Consider the following 22,129-nt stretch of genomic DNA (forward strand, 5'->3'; position numbering starts at 1 on the left):
AGGCTTCTTGAGGGGAAAGCTGTAACTCTGTGAGATGATTTCACAGAATGCAAAGAAGTTTCTCAGAAACCTTCTTTCTGTTTGTAATCGGAGGATATTTCTTTTGGCCCAATAGTCTTCAATGGGATCCGAAATATCTGTTCTCAGATTCCACAGAAATAAGGCTAGCAAAGAGATCCACGAAATACAGATGTAACTCTGTGAGATGAATTAACAGAACACTAAGCAGTTTCTCAGAAAGCTTCTTTCCAGATTTCATCTGAGGATATTTCCTTTTTCACCATAGCCCTCTATGGGCTTCCAAATATCACTTTGCCAATTCCACAAGAACTGTCTTAGCGAAAGGCTTCTTGAGAGTAAAGCTGTAACTCTGTGAGATGATTTCACAGAACGCAAAGAAGTTTCTCAGAAAGCTTCTTTCTCTTTGTTATCGGAGGATATTTCCATTGGCCCCATAGTCTTCAATGGGATCCGAAATATCTGTTCTCAGATTCCACAGAAATAAGGCTAGCAAAGAGATCCACGAAATACAGATGTAACTCTGTGAGATGAATTAACAGAACACTAAGTAGATTCTCAGAAAGCTTCTTTCCAGATTTCATCTGAGGATATTTCCTTTTTCACCCTAGCCCTCCATGGGCTTCCAAATATCAGTTTGCCAATTCCACAAGAAGTGTCTTAGCGAAAAGCTTCTTGAGGGGGAAGCTGTAACTCTGTGAGATGATTTCACAGAACACAAAGAAGTTTCTCAGAAAGCTTCTTTCTCTTTGTTATCGGAGGATATTTCCTTTGGCCCTATAGTCTTCAAAGGGATCCGAAATATCTGTTCTCAGATTCCACAGAAATAAAGCTAGCAAAGAGATTCACGAAATACTGATGTAACACTGTGAGATGAATTAACAGAACACCAAGCAGTTTCTCAGAAAGCTTCTTTCCAGATTTCATCTGAGGATATTTCCTTTTTCACCATAGCCCTCCATGGGCTTCCAAATATCACTTTGCCAATTCCACAAGAACTGTCTTAGCGAAAGGCTTCTTGAGGGGAAAGCTGTAACTCTGCGAGATGATTTCACAAATCACAAATTTGTTTCTCTGAAAGCTTCTTTCTCTTTGTTATCGGAGGATATTTCCTTTGGCCCTATAGTGTTCAAAAGGATCCGAAATATCTGTTCTCAGATTCCACAGAAATAAGGCTAGCAAAGAGATCCACGAAATACAGATGTAACTCTGTGAGATGAATTAACAGAACACTAAGCAGTTTCTAAGAAACCTTCTTTCAAGATTTCATCTGAGGATATTTCCTTTTTCACCATAGCCCTCTATGGGCTTCCAAATATCACTTTGCCAATTCCACAAGAACTGTCTTGGCGAAAGGCTTCTTGAGGGGAAAGCTGTAACTCTGTGAGATGATTTCACGGAACACAAAGAAGTTTCTCGGAAAGCTTCTTTCTCTTTGTTATCGGAGGATATTTCCTTTGGCCCTATAGATTTCAAAGGGATCCGAAATATCTGTTCTCAGATTCCACAGAAATAAAGCTAGCAAAGAGATTCACGAAATGCAGATGTAGCTCTGTGAGATGAATTAACAGAACACTAAGCAGTTTCTCAGAAAGCTTCTTTCCAGATTTCATCTGAGGATATTTCCTTTTTCACCATAGCCCTCTATGGGCTTCCAAACATCACTTTGCCAATTCCCCAAGAACTGTCTTAGCGAAAGGCTTCTTTAGGGGAAAGCTGTAACTCTGTGAGATGATTTCACGGAACACAAAGAAGTTTCTCCGAAAGCTTCTTTCTCTTTGTTATCGGAGGATATTTCCTTTGGCCCTATAGTCTTCAAAGAGATCCGAAACATCTGTTCTAAGATTCCACAGAAATAAGGCTAGCAAAGAGCTCCACCAAATACAGATGTAACTCTGTGAGGTGAATTAACGGAACACAAAGCAGTTTCTCAGAAAGCTTCTTTCAAGATTTCATCTGAGGATATTTCCTTTTTCACCATAGCCCTCTATGGGCTTCCAAACATCACTTTGCCAATTCCACAAGAACTGTCTTAGCGAAAGGCTTCTTGAGGGGAAAGCTGTAACTCTGTGAGATAATCTCACAGAACACAAAGAAATTTCTCAGAAAATTTCTTTCTCTTTGTTATCGGAGGATATTTCCATTGGCCCTATAGTCTCCAAAGGAATTGGAAATATCTGTTCTCAGATTCCACAGAAATAAGGCTAGAAAAGAGCTCCACGAAATACAGATGTACTCTGTGAGATGAATTAACAGAACATCAAGCAGTTTCTCAGAAAGCTTCTTTCCAGATTAAATCTGAGGACATTTCTATTTTCACCATAGCCCTCTAAGGGCTTCCTAATATCACTTTGCCAATTCCACAAGAACTGTCTTAGCGAAAGGCTTCTTGAGGGGAAAGCTGTAACTCTGTGAGATGATTTTACAGAACACAAAGTAGTTTCCCAGAAAGCTTCTTTCTCTTTGTTATCGGAGGATAATTCCTTTGGCCCTATAGTCTTCAAAGGGATCCGAAATATCTGTTCTCAGTTTCCACAGAAATAAAGCTAGCAAAGAGATTCACGAAATACAGATGTAACTCTGTGAGATGAATTAACAGAACACTAAGCAGTTTCTCAGAAAGCTTCTTTCCAGATTTCATCTGAGAATATTTCCTTTTTCACCATAGCCCTCTATGGGCTTCCAAATATCACCTTGCCAATTCCACAAGAACTGTCTTAGCGAAAGGCTTCTTGAGGGGAAAGCTGTAACTCTGTGAGATGATTTCACAGAACACAAAGAAGTTTCTCAGAAAGCTTCTTTCTCTTTGTTATTGGAGGATATTTCCTTGGGCCCTGTAGTCTGCAAAGGGATCCGAAATATCTGTTCTCAGATTCCACAGAAATAAGGCTAGCAAAGAGATCCTCGAAATACACATATAACTCTGTGAGATGAATTAACAGAACACTAAGCAGTTTCTCAGAAAGCTTCTTTCCAGATTTCATCTGAGAATATTTCCTTTTTCACTATAGCCCTCTATGGGCTTCAAAGTATCACTTTGCCAATTCCACAAGAACTGTCTTGGCGAAAGGCTTCTTGAGGGGAAAGCTGTAACTCTGTGAGTAGATTTCACAGACCACAAAGAAGTTTCCCAGAAAGCTACTTTCTCTTTGTTATCGGAGGATATTTCCTTTGGCCCTATAGTCTTCAAAGGGATCGGAAATATCTGTTCTCAGATTCCACAGAAAGAAGGCTAGCAAAGAGATCCTCGAAATACAGATGTAACTCTGTGAGATGAATTAACAGAACACTAAGCAGTTATTCAGAAACCTTCTTTCCAGATTTCATCTGAGGATATTTCCTTTTTCACCATAGCCCTCTATGGGCTTCCAAATATCACTTTGCCAATTCCATAAGAACTGTCTTAGCGAAAGACTTCTTGAGTGGAAAACTGTAACTCTGTGAGATGATTTCACAGAACACAAAGAAGTTTCTCAGAAAGATTCGTTCTCTTTGTTATCGGAGGATATTTCCTTTGGCCCTATAGTCTTCAAAGGGATCCGAAACATCTGTTCTCAGATTCCACAGAAATAAGGCTAGGAAAGAGATCCACGAAATACAGATGTAATTCTGTAGGATGACTTAAAGGAACACTAAGCAGTTTCTCAGAAAGCTTCTTTCGTGATTTCATCTGAGGGTATTTCCTTTTTCACCATAGCCCTCTATGGGCTTCCAAACATCACTTTGCCAATTCCACAAGAACTGTCTTAGCGAAAGGCTTCTTGCGGGGAAAGCTGTAACTCTGTGAGTTGATCTTACAGAACACAAAGAAATTGCTCAGAAAACTTCTTTCTCTTTGTTATCGGAGGATATTTCTATTGGCCCTATAGTCTCCAAAGGAATCGGAAATATCTGTTCTCAGATTCCACAGAAATAAGGCTAGCAAAGAGATCCACCAAATACAGATGTAACTCTGTGAGGTGAATTAACAGAACTCCAAGCAGTTTCTCAGAAAACTTCTTTCCAGATTTCATCTGAGGACATTTCCTTTTTCACCATAGCCCTCTATGGGCTTCCAAATATCACTTTGCCAATTCCAAAAGAACTGTCTTAGCGAAAGGCTTCTTGAGGGGAAAGCTGTAACTCTGTGAGATGATTTCACAGAACACAAAGAAGAATCTCAGAAAGCTTCTTTCTCTTTGTTATCGGAGGATATTTCCTTTGGCCCTATAGTCTTCCAAGGGATCCGAAATATCTGTTCTCAGATTCCACAGAAATAAGGCTAGCACAGAGATTCACGAAATACAGATGTAACTCTGTGAGATGAATTAACAGAACACTAAGCAGTTTCTCAGAAAACTTCTTTCCAGATTTCATCTGAGGATATTTCCTTTTTCAACCTAGCCCTCCATGGGCTTCCAAATATCACTTTGCCAATTCCACAAGAACTGTCTTAGCGAAAGGCTTCTTGAGGGGAAAGCTGTAACTCTGCGAGATGATTTCACAGATCACGAAGAAGTTTCTCAGAACGCTTCTTTCTCTTTGTAATCGGAGGATATTTCCTTTGGCCCTATAGTCTTCAAAGGGATCCGAAATATCTGTTCTCAGATTCCACAGAAATAAGGCTAGCAAAGAGATCCACGAAATACAGATGTAACTCTGTGAGATGAATTAACAGAACACTAAGCAGTTTCTCAGAAAGCTTCTTTCCAGATTTCATCTGAGGATATTTCCTTTTTCACCATAGCCCTCTATGGGCTTCCAAATATCACTGTGCCAATTCCACAAGAACTGTCTTAGCGAAAGGCTTCTTGAGGGGAAAGCTGGAACTCTGTGAGATGATTTCACAGAACACAAAGTAGTTTCTCAGAAAGCTTCTTTCTCTTTGTTATCGGAGGATATTTCCTTCTGCCCTATAGTTTTCAAAGGGATCCGAAATATCTGTTCTCAAATTCCACAGAAATAAAGCTAGCAAAGAGATTCACGAAATACAGATGTAACTCTGTGAGATGAATTAACAGAACACTAAGCAGTTTCTCAGAAAGCTTCTTTCCAGATTTCATCTGAGGATATTTCCTTTTTCAACCTAGCCCTGCATGGGCTTCCAAATATCACTTTGCCAATTCCACAAGAACTGTCTTAGCAAAAGGCTTCTTGAGGGGAAAGCTGTAACTCTGCGAGATGATTTCACAGATCACAAAGAAGTTTCTCAGAAAGCTTCTTTCTCTTTGTAATCGGAGGATATTTCCTTTGGCCCTATAGTCTTCAAAGGGATCCGAAATATTTGTTCTCAGATTCCACAGAAATAAGGCTAGCAAAGAGATCCACGAAATACAGATGTAATGCTGTGAGATGAATTAACGGAACTCAAAGCAGTTTCTCACAAAGCTTCTTTCCAGATTTCATCTGAGGATATTTCCTTTTTCACCATAGCCCTCTATGGGCTTCCAAACAACACTTTTCCAATTCCACAAGAACTGTCTTAGCGAAAGGCTTCTTGAGGGGAAAGCTGTAACTCTGTGAGATGATTTCACAGAACACAAAGAAGTTTCTAAGAAAGCTTCTTTCTCTTTGTTATCGGAGGATATTTCCTTTGGCCCTATAGTCTGCAAAGGGATCCGAAATATCTGTTCACAGATTCCACAGAAATAAGGCTAGCAAAGAGATCCACGAAATACAGATGTAACTCTGTGAGATGAATTAACAGAACACTAAGCAGTTTCTCAGAAAGCTTCTTTCCAGATTTCATCTGAGGATATTTCCTTTTTCACCATAGCCCTCTATGGGCTTCCAAATATCCCTTGGCCAATTCCCCAAGAACTGTCTTAGCGAAAAGCTTCTTGAGGGGAAAGCTGTCACTCTGTGAGATCATCTCACAGAACACAAAGAAATTTCTCAGAAAACTTCTTTCTCTTTTTTATCGGAGGATATTTCCATTGGCCCTATAGTCTCCAAAGGAATCGGAAATCTGTTCTCAGATTCTACAGAAATAAGGCTAGCAAAGAGATCCACGAAATACAGATGTAACTCAGTGAGATGAATTAACTGAACACTAAGTAGTTTCTCAGAGAGCTTCTTTCCAGATTTCATCTGAGGATATTCCCTTTTTCACCTTATCCCTCTAAGGGCTTCCAAATATCACTTTGCCAATTCCACAAGATCTGTCTTAGTGAAAGGCTTCTTGAGGGGAAAGCTGTAACTCTGCGAGATGATTTCACAGATCACAAAGAAGTTTCTCAGAAAGGTTCTTTCTCTTTGTTATCGGAGGATATTTCCTTTGGCCCTATAGTCTTCAAAGGGATCCGAAATATCTGTTCTCAGATTCCACAGAAATAAGGCTAGCAAAGAGATCCACGAAATACAGATGTAACTCTGTGAGATGAATTAACAGAACACTAAGCAGTTTCTCAGAAAGCTTCTTTCCAGATTTCTTCTGAGGATATTTCCTTTTTCACCATAGCCCTCTATGGGCTTCCAAATATCACTTTGCCAATTCCACAAGAACTATCTTAGCGAAAAGCTTCTTGAGGCGAAAGCTATAACTCTGTGAGATGATTTCACAGAACACAACGAAGTTTCTCAGAAAGCTTCTTTCTCTTTGTTATCGGAGGATATTTCCTTTGGCCCTATAGTCTTCAAAGGGATCCGAAATATCTGTTCTCAGATTCCACAGAAATAAGGCTAGCAAAGAGATCCACGAAATACAGATGTACCTCTGTGAGATGAATTAACAGAACACCAAGCAGTTTCTCAGGAAGATTCTTTCCATATTTCATCTGAGGATATTTCCTTTTTCACCATAGCCCTCTATTGGCTTCCAAATATCACTTTGCCAATTCCACAAGAACTGTCTTAGCGAAAGGCTTCTTGAGGGGAAAGCTGTAACTCCGTGAGATGATTGCACAGAACACAAAGAAGATTCTCAGAAAGCTTCTTACTCTTTGTTATTGGAGGATATTTCCTTTGGCCCTGTAGTCTGCAAAGGGATCCGAAATATCTGTTCTCTGATTCCACAGAAATAAGGCTAGCAAAGAGATCCTCGAAATACAGATGTAACTCTGTGAGATGAATTAACAGAACACTAAGCAGTTTCTCAGAAAGTTTCCTTCCAGATTTCATCTGAGAATATTTCCTTTTTCACCATAGCCCTCTATGGGCTTCCAAATATCACTTTGCCAATTCCACAAGAACTGCCTTAGCGAAAGGCTTCTTGAGGGGAAAGCTGTAACTCTGTGAGATGATTTCACAGAACACAAAGAAGTTTCTCAGAAAGCTTCTTTCTCTTTGTTTTTTTTTTTTTATTTTTTTTTTGGACGGATTCTCGCTCTGTCACCCGGGCTGGAGTGCAGTGGCCGGATCTCAGCTCACTGCAAGCTCCGCCTCCCGGCTTCACGCCATTCTCCTGCCTCAGCCTCCAGAATAGCTGGGACTACAGGCGCCCGCCACCTCGCCTGGCTAGCTTTTTGTATTTTTTAGTAGAGACGGGGTTTCACCGTGTTAGCCAAGATGGTCTCGATCTCCTGACCTTGTGATCCGCCCGTCTCAGCCTCCCAAAGTGCTGGGATTAGAGGCTTGAGCCACCGCGCCCAGCTTTCTTTCTCTTTGTTATCGGAGGATATTTCCTTTGGCCCTATAGTCTTCAAAGGGATCCGAAATATCTGTTCTCAGATTCCACAGAAATAAGGCTAGCAAAGAGATCCACGAAGTACAGATGTAACTCTGTGAGATGAATTAACAGAACACTAAGCAGTTTCTCAGAAAGCTTCTTTCCAGATTTCATCTGAGGATATTTCCGTTTTCACCATACCCCTCTATGGGCTTCCAAGTATCACTTTGCCAATTCCACAAGAACTGTCTTAGCGAAAGTCTTCTTGAGGGGAAAGCTGTAAATCTGTGAGATGATTTCACAGAACACAGAGAAGTTTCTCAGAAAACTTCTTTCTCTTTGTTATCGGAGGATATTTCCTTTGGCCCTATAGTCTTCAAAGGGATCCGAAATATATGTTCTCAGATTCCACAGAAATAAGGCTATTAAAAGAGATCCACTAAATACCGATGTAACTCTGTGAGATGAATTAACAGAACAATAAGCAGTTTCTCAGAAAGCTTCTTTCCAGATTTCATCTGAGGATATTTCCTTTTTCACCATAGCCCTCTATTGGCTTCCACATATCACTTTGCCAATTCCACAAGAACTGCGTTAGCGAAAGGCTTCTTGAGGGGAAAGCTGTAACTCTGTGAGATGATTTCACAGAACACAAAGAAGTTTCTCAGAAAGCTTCTTTCTCTTTGTTATCGGAGGATATTTCCTTTGGCCATATAGACTTTAAAGGGATCCGAAATATCTGTTCTCAGATTCCACAGAAATAAAGCTAGCAAAGAGATCCACGAAATAGAGATGGAACTCTGTGAGATGAATTAACAGAACACTAAGCAGTTTCTCAGAAAGCTTCTTTCCAGATTTCATCTGAGGATATTTCCTTTTTCACCATAGCCCTCTATGGGCTTCCAAATATCACTTTGCCAATTCCACAAGAACTGTCTTAGCGAAAGGCTTCTTGAGGGGAAAGCTGTAACTCTGCGAGATGATTTCACAGATCACATAGAAGTTTCTCAGAAAGCTTCTTTCTCTTTGTTATCGGAGGATATTTCCTTTGGCCCTATAGTCTCCAAAGGAATCAGAAATATCTGTTCTCAGATTCCACAGAAATAAGGCTAGCAAAGAGCTCTACCAAATACAGATGTAACTCTGTGAGGTGAATTAACAGAACTCCAAGCAGTTTCTCAGAAAGCTTCTTTCCAGATTTCATCTGAGGACATTTTCTTTTTCACCACAGCCCTCTTTGGGCTTGCAAATATCACTTTGACAATTCCACAAGAACTGTCTTAGCGAAAGGCTTCTTGAGGGGAAAGCTGTAACTCTGTGAGGTGATTTCACAGAACACAAAGAAGTTTCTCAGAAAGCTTCTTTCTCTTTGTTATCGGAGGATATTTCCTTTGGCCCTATAGTCTTCGAAGGGATCCGAAATATCTGTTCTTAGATTCCACAGAAATAAAGCTCACAAAGAGATTCACGAAATACAGATGAAACTCTGTGAGATGAATTAACAGAACATTAAGCAGTTTCTCAGAAAGCTTCTTTCCAGATTTCATCTGAGGATATTTCCTTTTTCACCATAGCCCTCCATGGGCTTCCAAATATCACTTTGCCAATACCACAAGAACTGTCTTCGCGAAAGGCTTCTTGAGGGGAAAGCTGTAACTCTGCGAGATGATTTCACAGATCACAAAGAAGTTTCTCAGAAAGCTTCTTTCTCTATGCAATCGGAGGATATTTCCTTTGGCCCTATAGTCTTCAAAGGGATCCGAAATATCTGTTCTCAGATTCCACAGAAATAAGGCTAGCAAAGAGATCCACGAAATACAGATGTAACTCTGTGAGATGAATTAACAGAACACCAAGCAGTTTCTCAGAAAGCCTCTTTCCATATTTCATCTGAGGATATTTACTTTTTCACCATAGCCCTCTATGTGCTTCGAAATATCACTTTGCCAATTCCACAAGAACTGTCTCAGCGAAAGGCTTCTTAAGGGGAAAGCTGTAACTCTGTGGGATGATTTCACGGAACACAAAGAAGTTTCTCAGAAAGCTTCTTTCTCTTTGTTATCGGAGGATATTTCCTTTGGCCCTATAGTCTGCAAAGGAATCGGAAATATCTGTTCTCAGATTCCACAGAAATAAAGCTAGCAAAGAACTCCACCAAATACAGATGTAATTCTTTGAGGTGAATTAACAGAACTCCAAGCAGTTTCTCAGCAAGCTTCTTTCCAGATTTCATCTGAGGACATTTAATTTTTCACCATAGCCCTCTATGGGCTTCCAAATATCACTTTGCCAATTCCACAAGAACTGTCTTAGCGAAAGACTTCTTGAGGGGAAAGCTGTAACTCTGTGAGATGATTTCACAGAACACAAAGAAGTTTCTCAGAAAGCTTCTTTATCTTTGTTATCGGAGGATATTTCCTTTGGCCCTATAGTCTTCAAAGGGATCCGAAATATCTGTTCTTAGATTCCACAGAAATAAAGCTAGGAAAGAGATTCACGAAATACAGATGTAACTCTGTGAGATGAATTAACAGACACTAAGCAGTTTCTCAGAAAGCTTCTTTCCAGATTTCTTCTGAGGATATTTCCTTTTTCACCATAGCCCTCTATGAGCTTCCAAATATCACTTTGCCAATTCCACAAGAACTGTCTTAGCGAAAGGCTTCTTGAGGGGAATGCTGTAACTCTGTGAGATGATTTCACAGAACACAAAGAAGTTTCTCAGAAAGCTTCTTTCTCTTTGTTATCGGAGGATATTTCCTTTGGCGCTATAGACTTTAAAGGGATCCGAAATATCTGTTCTCAGATTCCACAGAAATAAAGCTAGCAAAGAGATCCACGAAATACAGATGGAACTCTGTGAGATGAATTAACACAACACTAAGCAGTTTATCAGAAAGCTTCTTTCCAGATTTCATCTGAGGATATTTCCTTTTTCATCATAGCCTTCTATGGGCTTCAAAATATCACTTTGCCAATTCCACAAGAACTGTCTTAGCGAAAGGCTTCTTGAGGGGATTGCTGTAACTCTGTGAGATGATTTCAGAGAACACAAAGAAGTTTCTCAGAAAGCTTCTTTTTGTTTGTTATCAGAGGATATTTCCTTTGGCCCTATAGTCTTCAAAGGGATCCAAAATATCTGTTCTCAGATTCCACAGAAATAAGGCTAGCAAAGAGATCCACGAAATACAGATGTAACTCTGTGAGATGAATTAACAGAACACTAAGCAGTTTCTCAGAAAGCTTCTTTCCAGATTTCATCTGAGGACATTTCTATTTTCAATATAGTCCTCTATGGGCTTCCAAATATCACTTTGCCAATTCCACAAGAACTGTCTTAGCGAAAGGCTTCTCCAGGGGAAAGCTGTAACTCTGTGAGATGATTTCAGAGAACACAAAGTAGTTTCTCAGAAAGCTTCTTTCTCTTTGTTAACGGAGGATATTTCCTTTGGCCCTATAGTCTTCAAAGGGATCCGAAATATCTGTTCTCAGATTCCACAGAAATAATGCTAGCAAAAAGATTCACGAAATACAGATGTAACTCTGTGAGATGAATTAACAGAACACTAAGCAGTTTCTCAGAAAGCTTCTTTCCAGATTTCATCTGAGGATATTTCCTTTTTCACCATAGCCCTCCATGGGCTTCCAAATATCACTTTGCCAATTCCACAAGAACTGTCTTAGCGAAAGGCTTCTTGAGGGGAAAGCTGTAACTCTGCGAGATGATTTCACAGATCACAAAGAAGTTTCTCAGAAAGCTTCTTTCTCTTTGTAATCGGAGGATATTTCCTTTGGCCCTATAGTCTTCAAAGGGATCCGAAATATCTGTTCTCAGATCCCACAGAAATAAGGCTAGCAAAGAGATCCAAGAAATACAGATGTAACTCTGTGAGATGAATTAACAGAACACAAAGCAGTTTCTCAGAAAGCTTCTTTCCATATTTCATCTGAGGTTATTTACTTTTTCACCATAGCCCTCTAAGGGCTTCGAAATATCACTTTGCCAATTCCACAAGAACTGTCTTAGCGAAAGGCTTCTTGAGGGGAAAGCTGTAACTCTGTGAGATGATTTCACAGAACACAAAGAAGTTTCTCAGAAATCTTCTTTCTCTTTGTTATCGGAGGATATTTCCTTTGGCCCTGTAGTCTGCAAAGGGATCCGAAATATCTGTTCTCAGATTCCACACAAAAAAGGCTAGCAAAGAGGTCCACGAAATACAGATGTAACTCTGTGAGATGAATGAACAGAACACTAAGCTGTTTCTCAGAAAGCTTCTTTCCAGATTTCATCTGAGGATATTTCCTTTTTCACCATAGACCTCTATGGGCTTCCAAATATCGCTTTGCCAATTCCACAAGAACTGTCTTAGCGAAAGGCTTCTTGAGGGGAAAGCTGTAACTCTGCGAGATGATTTCACAGATCACAAAGAAGTTTCTCAGAAAGCTTCTTTCTCTTTGTTATCGGAGGATATTTCCTTTGGCCCTATAGTCTTCAAAGGGATCCGAACTATCTGTTCTCAGATTCCACAGAAATAAGGCTAGCAAAGAGATCCTCGAAATACAGATGTAACTCTGTGAGATGAATTAACAGAACACTAAGCAGTTTTTCAGAAAGTTTCCTTCCAGATTTCATTTGAGAATATTTCCTTTTTCACCATAGCCCTCTATGGGCTTCCAAATATCACTTTGCCAATTCCACAAGAACGGTCTTAGCGAAAGGCTTCTTGAGGGGAAAGCTGTAACTCTGTGAGATGATTTCACAGAACACAAAGAAGTTTCTCAGAAAGCTTCTTTCTCTTTGTTATCGGAGGATATTTCCCTTGGCCCTATAGTCTGCAAAGGGATCCGAAATATCTGTTCTCAGATTCCACAGAAATAAGGCTAGCAAAGAGATCCATGAAATACAGATGTAACTCTGTGAGGTGAATTAACAGAACTCCAAGCAGTTTCTCAGAAAGCTTCTTTCCAGATTTCATCTGAGGACATTTTCTTTTTCACCATAGCCCTCTATGGGCTTCCAAATATCACTTTGCCAATTCCACAAGAACTGTCTTAGCGAAAGGCTTCTTGAGGGGAAAGCTGTAACTCTGTGAGATGATTTCACAGAACACAAAGAAGTTTCTCAGAAAGCTTCTTTCTCTTTGTTATCGGAGGATATTTCCTTTGGCCCTGTAGTCTTCAAAGGGATCCGAAATATCTGTTCTTAGATTCCACAGAAATAAAGCTAGGAAAGAGATTCACGAAATACAGATGAAACTCTGTGAGATGAATTAACAGAACACTAAGCAGTTTCTCAGAAAGCTTCTTTCCAGATTTCATCTGAGGATATTTCCTTTTTCACCGTAGCCCTCTATGAGCTTCCAAATATCACTTTGCCAATTCCACAAGAACTGTCTTAGCGAAAGGCTTCTTGAGGGGAATGCTGTAACTCTGTGAGATGATTTCACAGAACACAAAGAAGTTTCTCAGAAAGCTTCTTTCTCTTTGTTATCAGAGGATATTTCCTTTGGCCCTATAGTCTACAAAGGGATCCGAAATATCTGTTCTCAGATTCCACAGAAATAAAGCTAGCAAAGAGATTCACGAAATACAGATGTAACTCTGTGAGATGAATTAACAGAACACTAAGCAGTTTCTCAGAAAGCTTCTTTCCAGATTTCATCTGAGGATATTCCCTTTTTCACCTTAGCCCTCTATGGGCTTCCAAATATCACTTTGCCAATTCCACAAGAACTGTCTTAGTGAAAGGCTTCTTGAGGGGAAAGCTGTAACTCTGCGAGATGATTTCACAGATCACAAAGAAGTTTCTCAGAAAGGTTCTTTCTCTTTGTTATCGGAGGATATTTCCTTTGGCCCTATAGTCTTCAAAGGGATCCGAAATATCTGTCCTCAGATTCCACAGAAATAAGGCTAGCAAAGAGTTCCTCGAGATACAGATGTAACTCTGTGAGATGAATTAACAGAACACTAAGCAGTTTCTCAGAAAGTTTCCTTCCAGATTTCATTTGAGAATATTTCCTTTTTCACCATAGCCCTCTATGGGCTTCCAAATATCACTTTGCCAATTCCACAAGAACTGCCTTAGCGAAAGGCTTCTTGAGGGGAAACCTGTAACTCTGTGAGATGATTTCACAGAACACAAAGAAGTTTCTCAGAAAGCTTCTTTCTCTTTTTTTTTTTTTTTTATTTTTTTTTTGGACGGATTCTCACTCTGTCACCCGGGCTGGAGTGCAGTGGCTGGATCTCAGCTCACTGCAAGCTCTGCCTCCCGGGTTCACGCCATTCTCCTGCCTCAGCCTCCAGAGTAGCTGGGACTACATGCGCCCGCCACCTCGACTGGCTAGCTTTTTGTATTTTTTTTGTAGAGACGGGGTTTCACCGTGTTAGCCAGGATGGTCTCGATCTCCTGACCTTGTGATCCACCCGTCTCAGCCTCCCAAAGTGCTGGGATTAGAGGTTGAGCCACCGCGCCCAGCTTTCTTTCCCTTTGTTATCGGAGGATATTTCCTTTGGCCCTATAGTCTTCAAAGGGATCCGAAATATCTGTTCTCAGATTCCACAGAAATAAGGCTAGCAAAGAGATCCACGAAATACAGATGTAACTCTGAGAGATGAATTAACAGAACACCAAGCAGTTTCTCAGAAAGCTTCTTTCCAGATTTCATCTGAGGACATTTCCTTTTTCACCGTAGCCCTCTAAGGGCTTCCAAATATCACTTTGCCAATTCCACAAGAACTGTCTTAGCGAAAGGCTTCTTCAGGGGAATGCTGTAACTCTGTGAGATGATTTCACAGAACACAAAGAAGTTTCTCAGAAAGCTTCTTTCTCTTTGTTATCGGAGGATATTTCCTTTGGCCCTATAGTCTTCAAAGGGATCCGAAATATCTGTTCTCAGATTCCACAGAAATAAGGCTAGCAAAGAGATCCACGAAATACAGATGTAACTCTGTGAGATGAATTAACAGAACACTAAGCAGTTTCTCAGAAAGCTTCTTTCCAGATTTCATCTGAGGATATTTCCTTTTTCACCGTACCCCTCTATGGGCTTCCAAGTATCACTTTGCCAATTCCACAAGAACTGTCTTAGCGAAAGTCTTCTTGAGGGGAAAGGTGTAAATCTGTGAGATGATTTCACAGAACACAGAGAAGTTTCTCAGAAAACTTCTTTCTCTTTGTTATCGGAGGATATTTCCTTTGGCCCTATAGACTTTAAAGGGATCCGAAATATCTGTTCTCAGATTCCACAGAAATAAAGCTAGCAAAGAGATCCACGAAATACAGATGGAACTCTGTGAGATGAATTAACACAACACTAAGCAGTTTCTCAGAAAGCTTCTTTCCAGATTTCATCTGTGGATATTTCCTTTTTCACCATAGCCCTCCATGGGCTTCCAAATATCACTTTGCCAATTCCACAAGAACTGTCTTAGCGAAAGTCTTCTTGAGGGGAAAGCTGTAACTCTGCGAGATGATTTCACAGATCACAAAGAAGTTTCTCAGAAAGCTTCTTTCTCTTTGTAATCGGAGGATATTTCCTTTGGCCCTATAGTCTTCAAAGGGATCCGAAATATCTGTTCTCAGATCCCACAGAAATAAGGGTAGCAAAGAGATCCAAGAAATACAGATGTAACTCTGTAAGATGAATTAACAGAACACCAAGCAGTTTCTCAGAAAGCTTCTTTCCAGATTTCATCTGAGGATATTTCCTTTTTCACCATAGCCCTCTATGGGCTTCTAAATATCACTTTGCCAATTCCACAAGAAGTGTCTTAGCGAAAGGCTTCTTGAGGGGAAAGCTGTAACTCTGTGAGATGATTTCACAGAACACAAAGAAGTTTCTCAGAAATCTTCTTTCTCTTTGTTATCGGAGGATATTTCCTTTGGCCCTGTAGTCTGCAAAGGGATCCGAAATATCTGTTCTCAGATTCCACAGAAAAAAGGCTAGCAAAGAGATCCTCGAAATACAGATGTAACTCTGTGAGATGAATTAACAGAACACTAAGCAGTTTTTCATAAAGTTTCCTTCCAGATTTCATCTGAGAATATTTCCTTTTTCACCATAGCCCTCTATGGGCTTCCAAATATCACTTTGCCAATTCCACAAGAAGTGTCTTAGCGAAAGGCTTCTTGAGGGGAAAGCTGTAACTCTGTGAGATGATTTCACAGAACACAAAGAAGTTTCTCAGAAAGCTTCTTTCTCTTTGTTATTGGAGGATATTTCCATTGGCCCTTTAGTCTTCAAAGGGATCCGAAATATCTGTTCTCAGATTTCACAGAAATAAGGCTAGCGAAGAGATCGAAGAAATACAGATGTAATTTTTGAGGTAAATTAACGGAACACAAAGCAGTTTCTCAGAAAGGTTCTTTCCAGATTTCTTCTGAGGATATTTCCTTTTTCACCATAGCCCTCTATGAGCTTCCAAATATCACTTTGCCAATTGCCCAAGAACTGTCTTAGCAAAAGGCTTCTTGCGGGGAAAGCTGTAACTCTGTGAGATGATCTCACAGAACACAAAGAAATTTCTCAGAAAACTTCTTTGTCTTTTTTATCGGAGGATATTCCCATTGGCCGTATAGTCTCCAAAGGAATCAGAAATATCTGTTCTCAGATTCCACAGAAATAAGGCTAGCAATGAGCTCCACGAAATACAGATGTTACTCTGTGAGGTGAATTAACAGAACACCAAGCAGTTTCTCAGAAAGCTTCTTTCCAGATTTCATCTGAGGACATTTCCTTTTTCACCATAGCCCTCTATGGGCTTCGAAATATCACTTTGCCAATTCCACAAGAACTCTCTTAGCGAAAGGCTTTTTGAGGGGAATGCTGTAACTCTGTGAGATGATTTCACGGAACACAAAGAAGTTTCTCAGAAAGCTTCTTTCTCTTTGTTATCGGAGGATATTTCCTTTGGCCCTATAGTCTTCAAAGGGATCCGAAATATCTGTTCTCAGATTCCACAGAAATAAAGCTAGCAAAGAGATTCACGAAATACAGATGTAACTCTGTGAGATGAATTAACAGAACACTAAGCAGTTTCTCAGAAAGCTTCTTTCCAGATTTCATCTGAGGATATTTCCTTTTTCACCTTAGCCCTCTATGGGCTTCCAAATATCACTTTGCCAATTCCACAAGAACTGCCTTAGCGAAAGGCTTCTTGAGGGGAAAGCTGTAACTCTGAGATGATTTCACAGAACACAAAGAAGTTTATCAGAAAGTTTCTTTCTCTTTGTTTTTTTTTTTTTTATTTTTTTTTTGGGACGGATTCTCGCTCTGTCACCCGGGCTGGAGTGCAGTGGCCGGATCTCAGCTCACTGCAAGCTCCGCCTCCCGGGTTCACGCCATTCTCCTGCCTCAGCCTCCAGAGTAGCTGGGACTACAGGCGCCCGCCACCTCGCCTGGCTAGCTTTTTGTATTTTTTAGTAGAGACGGGGTTTCACCGTGTTAGCCAGGATGGTCCCGATCTCCTGACCTTGTGATCCGCCCGTCTCAGCCTCCCAAAGTGCTGGGATTAGAGGCTTGAGCCACCGCGCCCAGCTTTCTTTCTCTTTGTTATCGGAGGATATTTCCTTTGGCCCTATAGTCTTCAAAGTGATCCGAAATATCTGTTCTCAGATTCCACAGAAATAAGGCTAGCAAAGAGATCCACGAAATACAGATGGAACTCTGTGAGATGAATTAACAGAACACTAAGCAGTTTCTCAGAAAGCTTCTTTCCAGATTTCATCTGAGGATATTTCCTTTTTCACCATAGCCCTCTATGGGCTTCCAAATATCCCTTTGCCAATTCCACAAGAACTGCCTTAGCGAAAGGCTTCTTGAGGGGAAAGCTGTAACTCTGTGAGATGATTTCACAGAACACAAAGAAGTTTCTCAGAAAGCTTCTTTCTCTTTGTTATCGGAGGATATTTCCTTTGGCCCTGTAGTCTGCAAAGGGATCCGAAATATCTGTTCTCAGATTCCACAGAAATAAGGCTAGCAAAGAGATCCACGAAATACACATGTAACTCTGTGAGATGAATTAACAGAACACTAAGCAGTTTCTCAGAAAGCTTCTTTCCAGATTTCATCTGAGGATATTTCCTTTTTCACCATAGCCCTCCATGGGCTTCCAAATATCCCTTTGCCAATTCCACAAGAACTGTCTTAGCGAAAGGCTTCTTGAGGGGAAAGCTGTAACTCTGTGAGATGATTTCACAGAACACCAAGAAGTTTCTCAGAAAGCTTCTTTCTCTTTGTTATCGGAGGATATTTCCTTTGGCCCTATAGTCTTCAAAGGGATCCGAAATATCTGTTCTCAGAAACCACAGAAATAAGGCTAGCAAAGAGATGCACGAAATACAGATGTAATTCTGTGAGATGAATTAACGGAACACAGAGCAGTTTCTCAGAAAGCTTCTTTCCAGATTTCATCTGAGGATATTTCCTTTTTCAACATAGCCCTCTATGGGCTTCCAAACATCACTTTGCCAGTTCCACAAGAACTGTCTTAGGGAAAGGCTTATTGCGGGGAAAGCTGTAACTCTGTGAGTTGATCTCACAGAACACAAAGAAATTTCTCAGAAAACTTCTTTCTCTTTGTTATCGGAGGATATTTCTATTGGCCCTATAGTCTCCAAAGGAATCGGAAATATCTGTTCTCAGATTACACAGAAATAAGGCTAGCAAAGAGCTCCACCAAATACATATGTATCTCTGTGAGGTGAATTAACAGAACACCAAGCATTTTCTCAGAACGCTTCTTTCCAGATTTCATCTGAGGTCATTTCCTTTTTCACCATAGCCCTCTATGGGCTTCCAAATATCACTTTGCCAATTCCACAAGAACTGTCTTAGCGAAAGGCTTCTTGAGGGGAAAGCTGTAACTCTGTGAGATGATTTCACAGAACACAAAGAAGTTTCTCAGAAAGCTTCTTTCACTTGGTTTTTTTTTTTTTTTTTTTTGAGACGGATTCTCGCTCTGTCACCCGGGCTGGAGTGGGTGGCCGGATCTCAGCTCACTGCAAGCTCCACCTCCCGCGTTCATGACATTCTCCTGCTTCAGCCTCCCGAGTAGCTGGGACTACAGGCGCCCGCCCCCTCGCCTGGCTAGCTTTTTGTATTTTTTAGTAGAGACGCGGTTTCACCGTGTTAGCCAGGATGGTCTCGATCTCCTGACCTTGTGATCCGCCCGTCTCAGCCTCCCAAAGTGCTGGGATTAGAGGTTTGAGCCACCGTGTCCAGCTTTCTTTCTCTTTGTTATCGGAGGGTATTTCCTTTGGCCCTATAGTCTTCAAAGGGATCCGAAATATCTGTTCTCAGATTCCACAGAAATAAAGCTAGCAAAGAGATTCACGAAATACAGATGAAACTCTGTGAGATGAATTAACAGAACACTAAGCAGTTTCTCAGAAAGCTTCTTTCCAGATTTCATCTGAGGATATTTCCTTTTTCACCATAGCCCTCCATGGCCTTCCAAATATCACTTTGCCAATTCCACAAGAACTGTCTTAGCGAAAGTCTTCTTGAGGGGAAAGCTGTAAATCTGTGAGATGATTTCACAGAACACAGAGAAGTTTCTCAGAAAACTTCTTTCTCTTTGTTATCGGAGGATATTTCCTTTGGCCCTATAGTCTTCAAAGGAATCCGAAATATCTGTTCTCAGATTCCCAAGAAATAAGGCTATTAAAGAGATCCACGAAATACAGATGTAACTCTGTGAGATGAATTCACGGTACACAAAGCAGTTTCTCAGAAAGCTTCTTTCCAGATTTCATCTGAGGATATTTCCTTTTTCATCATAGCCCTCGATGGGCTTCCAAACATCACTTTGCCAATTCCACAAGAACTGTCAGAGCAAAAGACTCCTTGCGGGGAAAGCTGTAACTTTGTGAGATGATTTCACAGAACATAAAGAAATTTTTCAGAAAACTTCTTTCTCTTTCTTATCGGAGAATATTTCCATTGGCCCTATAGTATCCAAAGGAATCGGAAATATCTGGTCTCAGATTCCACAGAAATAAGGCTAGAAAAGAGCTCCACCAAATACAGATGTAACTCTGTGAGATGAATTGACACAACACCAAGCAGTTTCTCAGAAAGATTCTTTCCAGATTTCATCTGAGGACATTTCCTTTTTCACCATAGCCCTCTATGGTCTTCCAAATATCACTTTGCCAATTCCACAAGAACAGTCTTAGCGAAAGGCTTCTTGAGGGGAAAGCTGTAACTCTGTGAGATGATTTCACAGAACACAAAGAAGTTTCTCAGAAAGCTTCTTTCTCTTTGTTATCGGAGGATATTTCCTTTGGCCCTATAGTCTGCAAAGGGATCCGAAATATCTGTTCTCAGATTCTACAGAAATAAGGCTAGCAAAGAGATCCACAAAATACAGATGTAATTCTGTGAGATGAATTAACGGAACACAAAGCAGTTTCTCAGAAAACTTCTTTCCCGATTTCATTTGAGGATATCTCCTTTTTCACCATAGCTCTCTATGGTCTTCCAAACATCACTTTGCCAATTCCACAAGAACTGTCTTAGGAAAAGGCTTCTTGCGGGGAAAGCTGTAACTCTGTGAGATGATCTCACAGAACACAAAGAAATTTCTCAGAAAACTTCTTTCTCTTTGTTATCGGAGCATATTCCCATTGTCCCTATAGTCTCCAAAGGAATCGGAAATATCTGTTCTCAGATTCCACAGAAATAAGGCTAGAAAAGAACTCCACGGAATACAGATGTATCACTGTGAGATCAACTAACAGAACACCAAGCAGTTTCTCAGAAAGCTTCTTCCCAGATTTCATCTGAGGACATTTCCTTTTTCACCATAGCCCTCTATGGGCTTCCAAATATCACTTTGCCAATTCCACTAGAACTGTCTTAGAGAAAGACTTCTTGAGGGGAAAGCTGTAACTCTGTGAGATGATTTCACAGATCACAAAGAAGTTTCTCAGAAAGCTTCTTTCTCTTTGTTATCGGAGGATATTTCCTTTGGCCCTGTAGTCTGCAAAGGGATCCGAAATATCTGTTCTCAGATTCCACAGAAATAAGGCTAGCAAAGAGATCCACGAAATACAGATGTAACTCTGTGAGATGAATTAACAGAACACTAAGCAGTTTCTCATAAGCTTCTTTCCAGATTTCATCTGATGATATTTCCTTTTTCACCATAGCCCTCTATGGGCTTCCAAATATCCCTTTGCCAATTCCACAAGAACTGTCTTAGCGAAAGGCTTCTTGAGTGGAAAGCTGTAACTATGTGAGATGATTTCACAGAACACCAAGAAGTTTCTCAGAAAGCTTCCTTCTCTTTGTTATCGGAGGATATTTCCTTTGGCCCTATAGTCTTCAAAGGGATCCGAAATATCTGTTCTCGGATTCCACAGAAATAATGCTAGCAAAAAAATTCACAAAATACAGATGTAACTCTGTGAGATGAATTAACAGAACACTAAGCAGTTTCTCAGAAAGCTTCTTTCCAGATTTCATCTGAGGATATTTCCTTTTTCACCATAGCCCTCCATGGGCTTCCAAATATCACTTTGCCAATTCCACAAGAACTGTCTTAGCGAAAGGCTTCTTGAGGGGAAAGCTGTAACTCTGCGAGATGATTTCACAGATCACAAAGAAGTTTCTCAGAAAGCTTCTTTCTCTTTGTAATCGGAGGATATTTCCTTTGGCCCTATAGTCTTCAAAGGGATCCGAAGTATCTGTTCTCAGATCCCACAGAAATAAGGCTAGCAAAGAGATCCAAGAAATACAGATGTAACTCTGTGAGATGAATTAACAGAACACAAAGCAGTTTCTCAGAAAGCTTCTTTCCATATTTCATCTGAGGTTATTTACTTTTTCACCATAGCCCTCTAAGGGCTTCGAAATATCACTTTGCCAATTCCACAAGAACTGTCTTAGCGAAAGGCTTCTTGAGGGGAAAGCTGTAACTCTGTGAGATGATTTCACAGAACACAAAGAAGTTTCTCAGAAATCTTCTTTCTCTTTGTTATCGGAGGATATTTCCTTTGGCCCTGTAGTCTGCAAAGGGATCCGAAATATCTGTTCTCAGATTCCACACAAAAAAGGCTAGCAAAGAGGTCCACGAAATACAGATGTAACTCTGTGAGATGAATGAACAGAACACTAAGCTGTTTCTCAGAAAGCTTCTTTCCAGATTTCATCTGAGGATATTTCCTTTTTCACCATAGACCTCTACGGGCTTCCAAATATCGCTTTGCCAATTCCACAAGAACTGTCTTAGCGAAAGGCTTCTTGAGGGGAAAGCTGTAACTCTGCGAGATGATTTCACAGATCACAAAGAAGTTTCTCAGAAAGCTTCTTTCTCTTTGTTATCGGAGGATATTTCCTTTGGCCCTATAGTCTTCAAAGGGATCCGAACTATCTGTTCTCAGATTCCACAGAAATAAGGCTAGCAAAGAGATCCTCGAAATACAGATGTAACTCTGTGAGATGAATTAACAGAACACTAAGCAGTTTTTCAGAAAGTTTCCTTCCAGATTTCATTTGAGAATATTTCCTTTTTCACCATAGC

This window comes from Macaca mulatta, chromosome 10 (assembly GCF_049350105.2).
Source record: "Macaca mulatta isolate MMU2019108-1 chromosome 10, T2T-MMU8v2.0, whole genome shotgun sequence".
Taxonomy (NCBI): Eukaryota; Metazoa; Chordata; class Mammalia; order Primates; family Cercopithecidae; genus Macaca; species Macaca mulatta.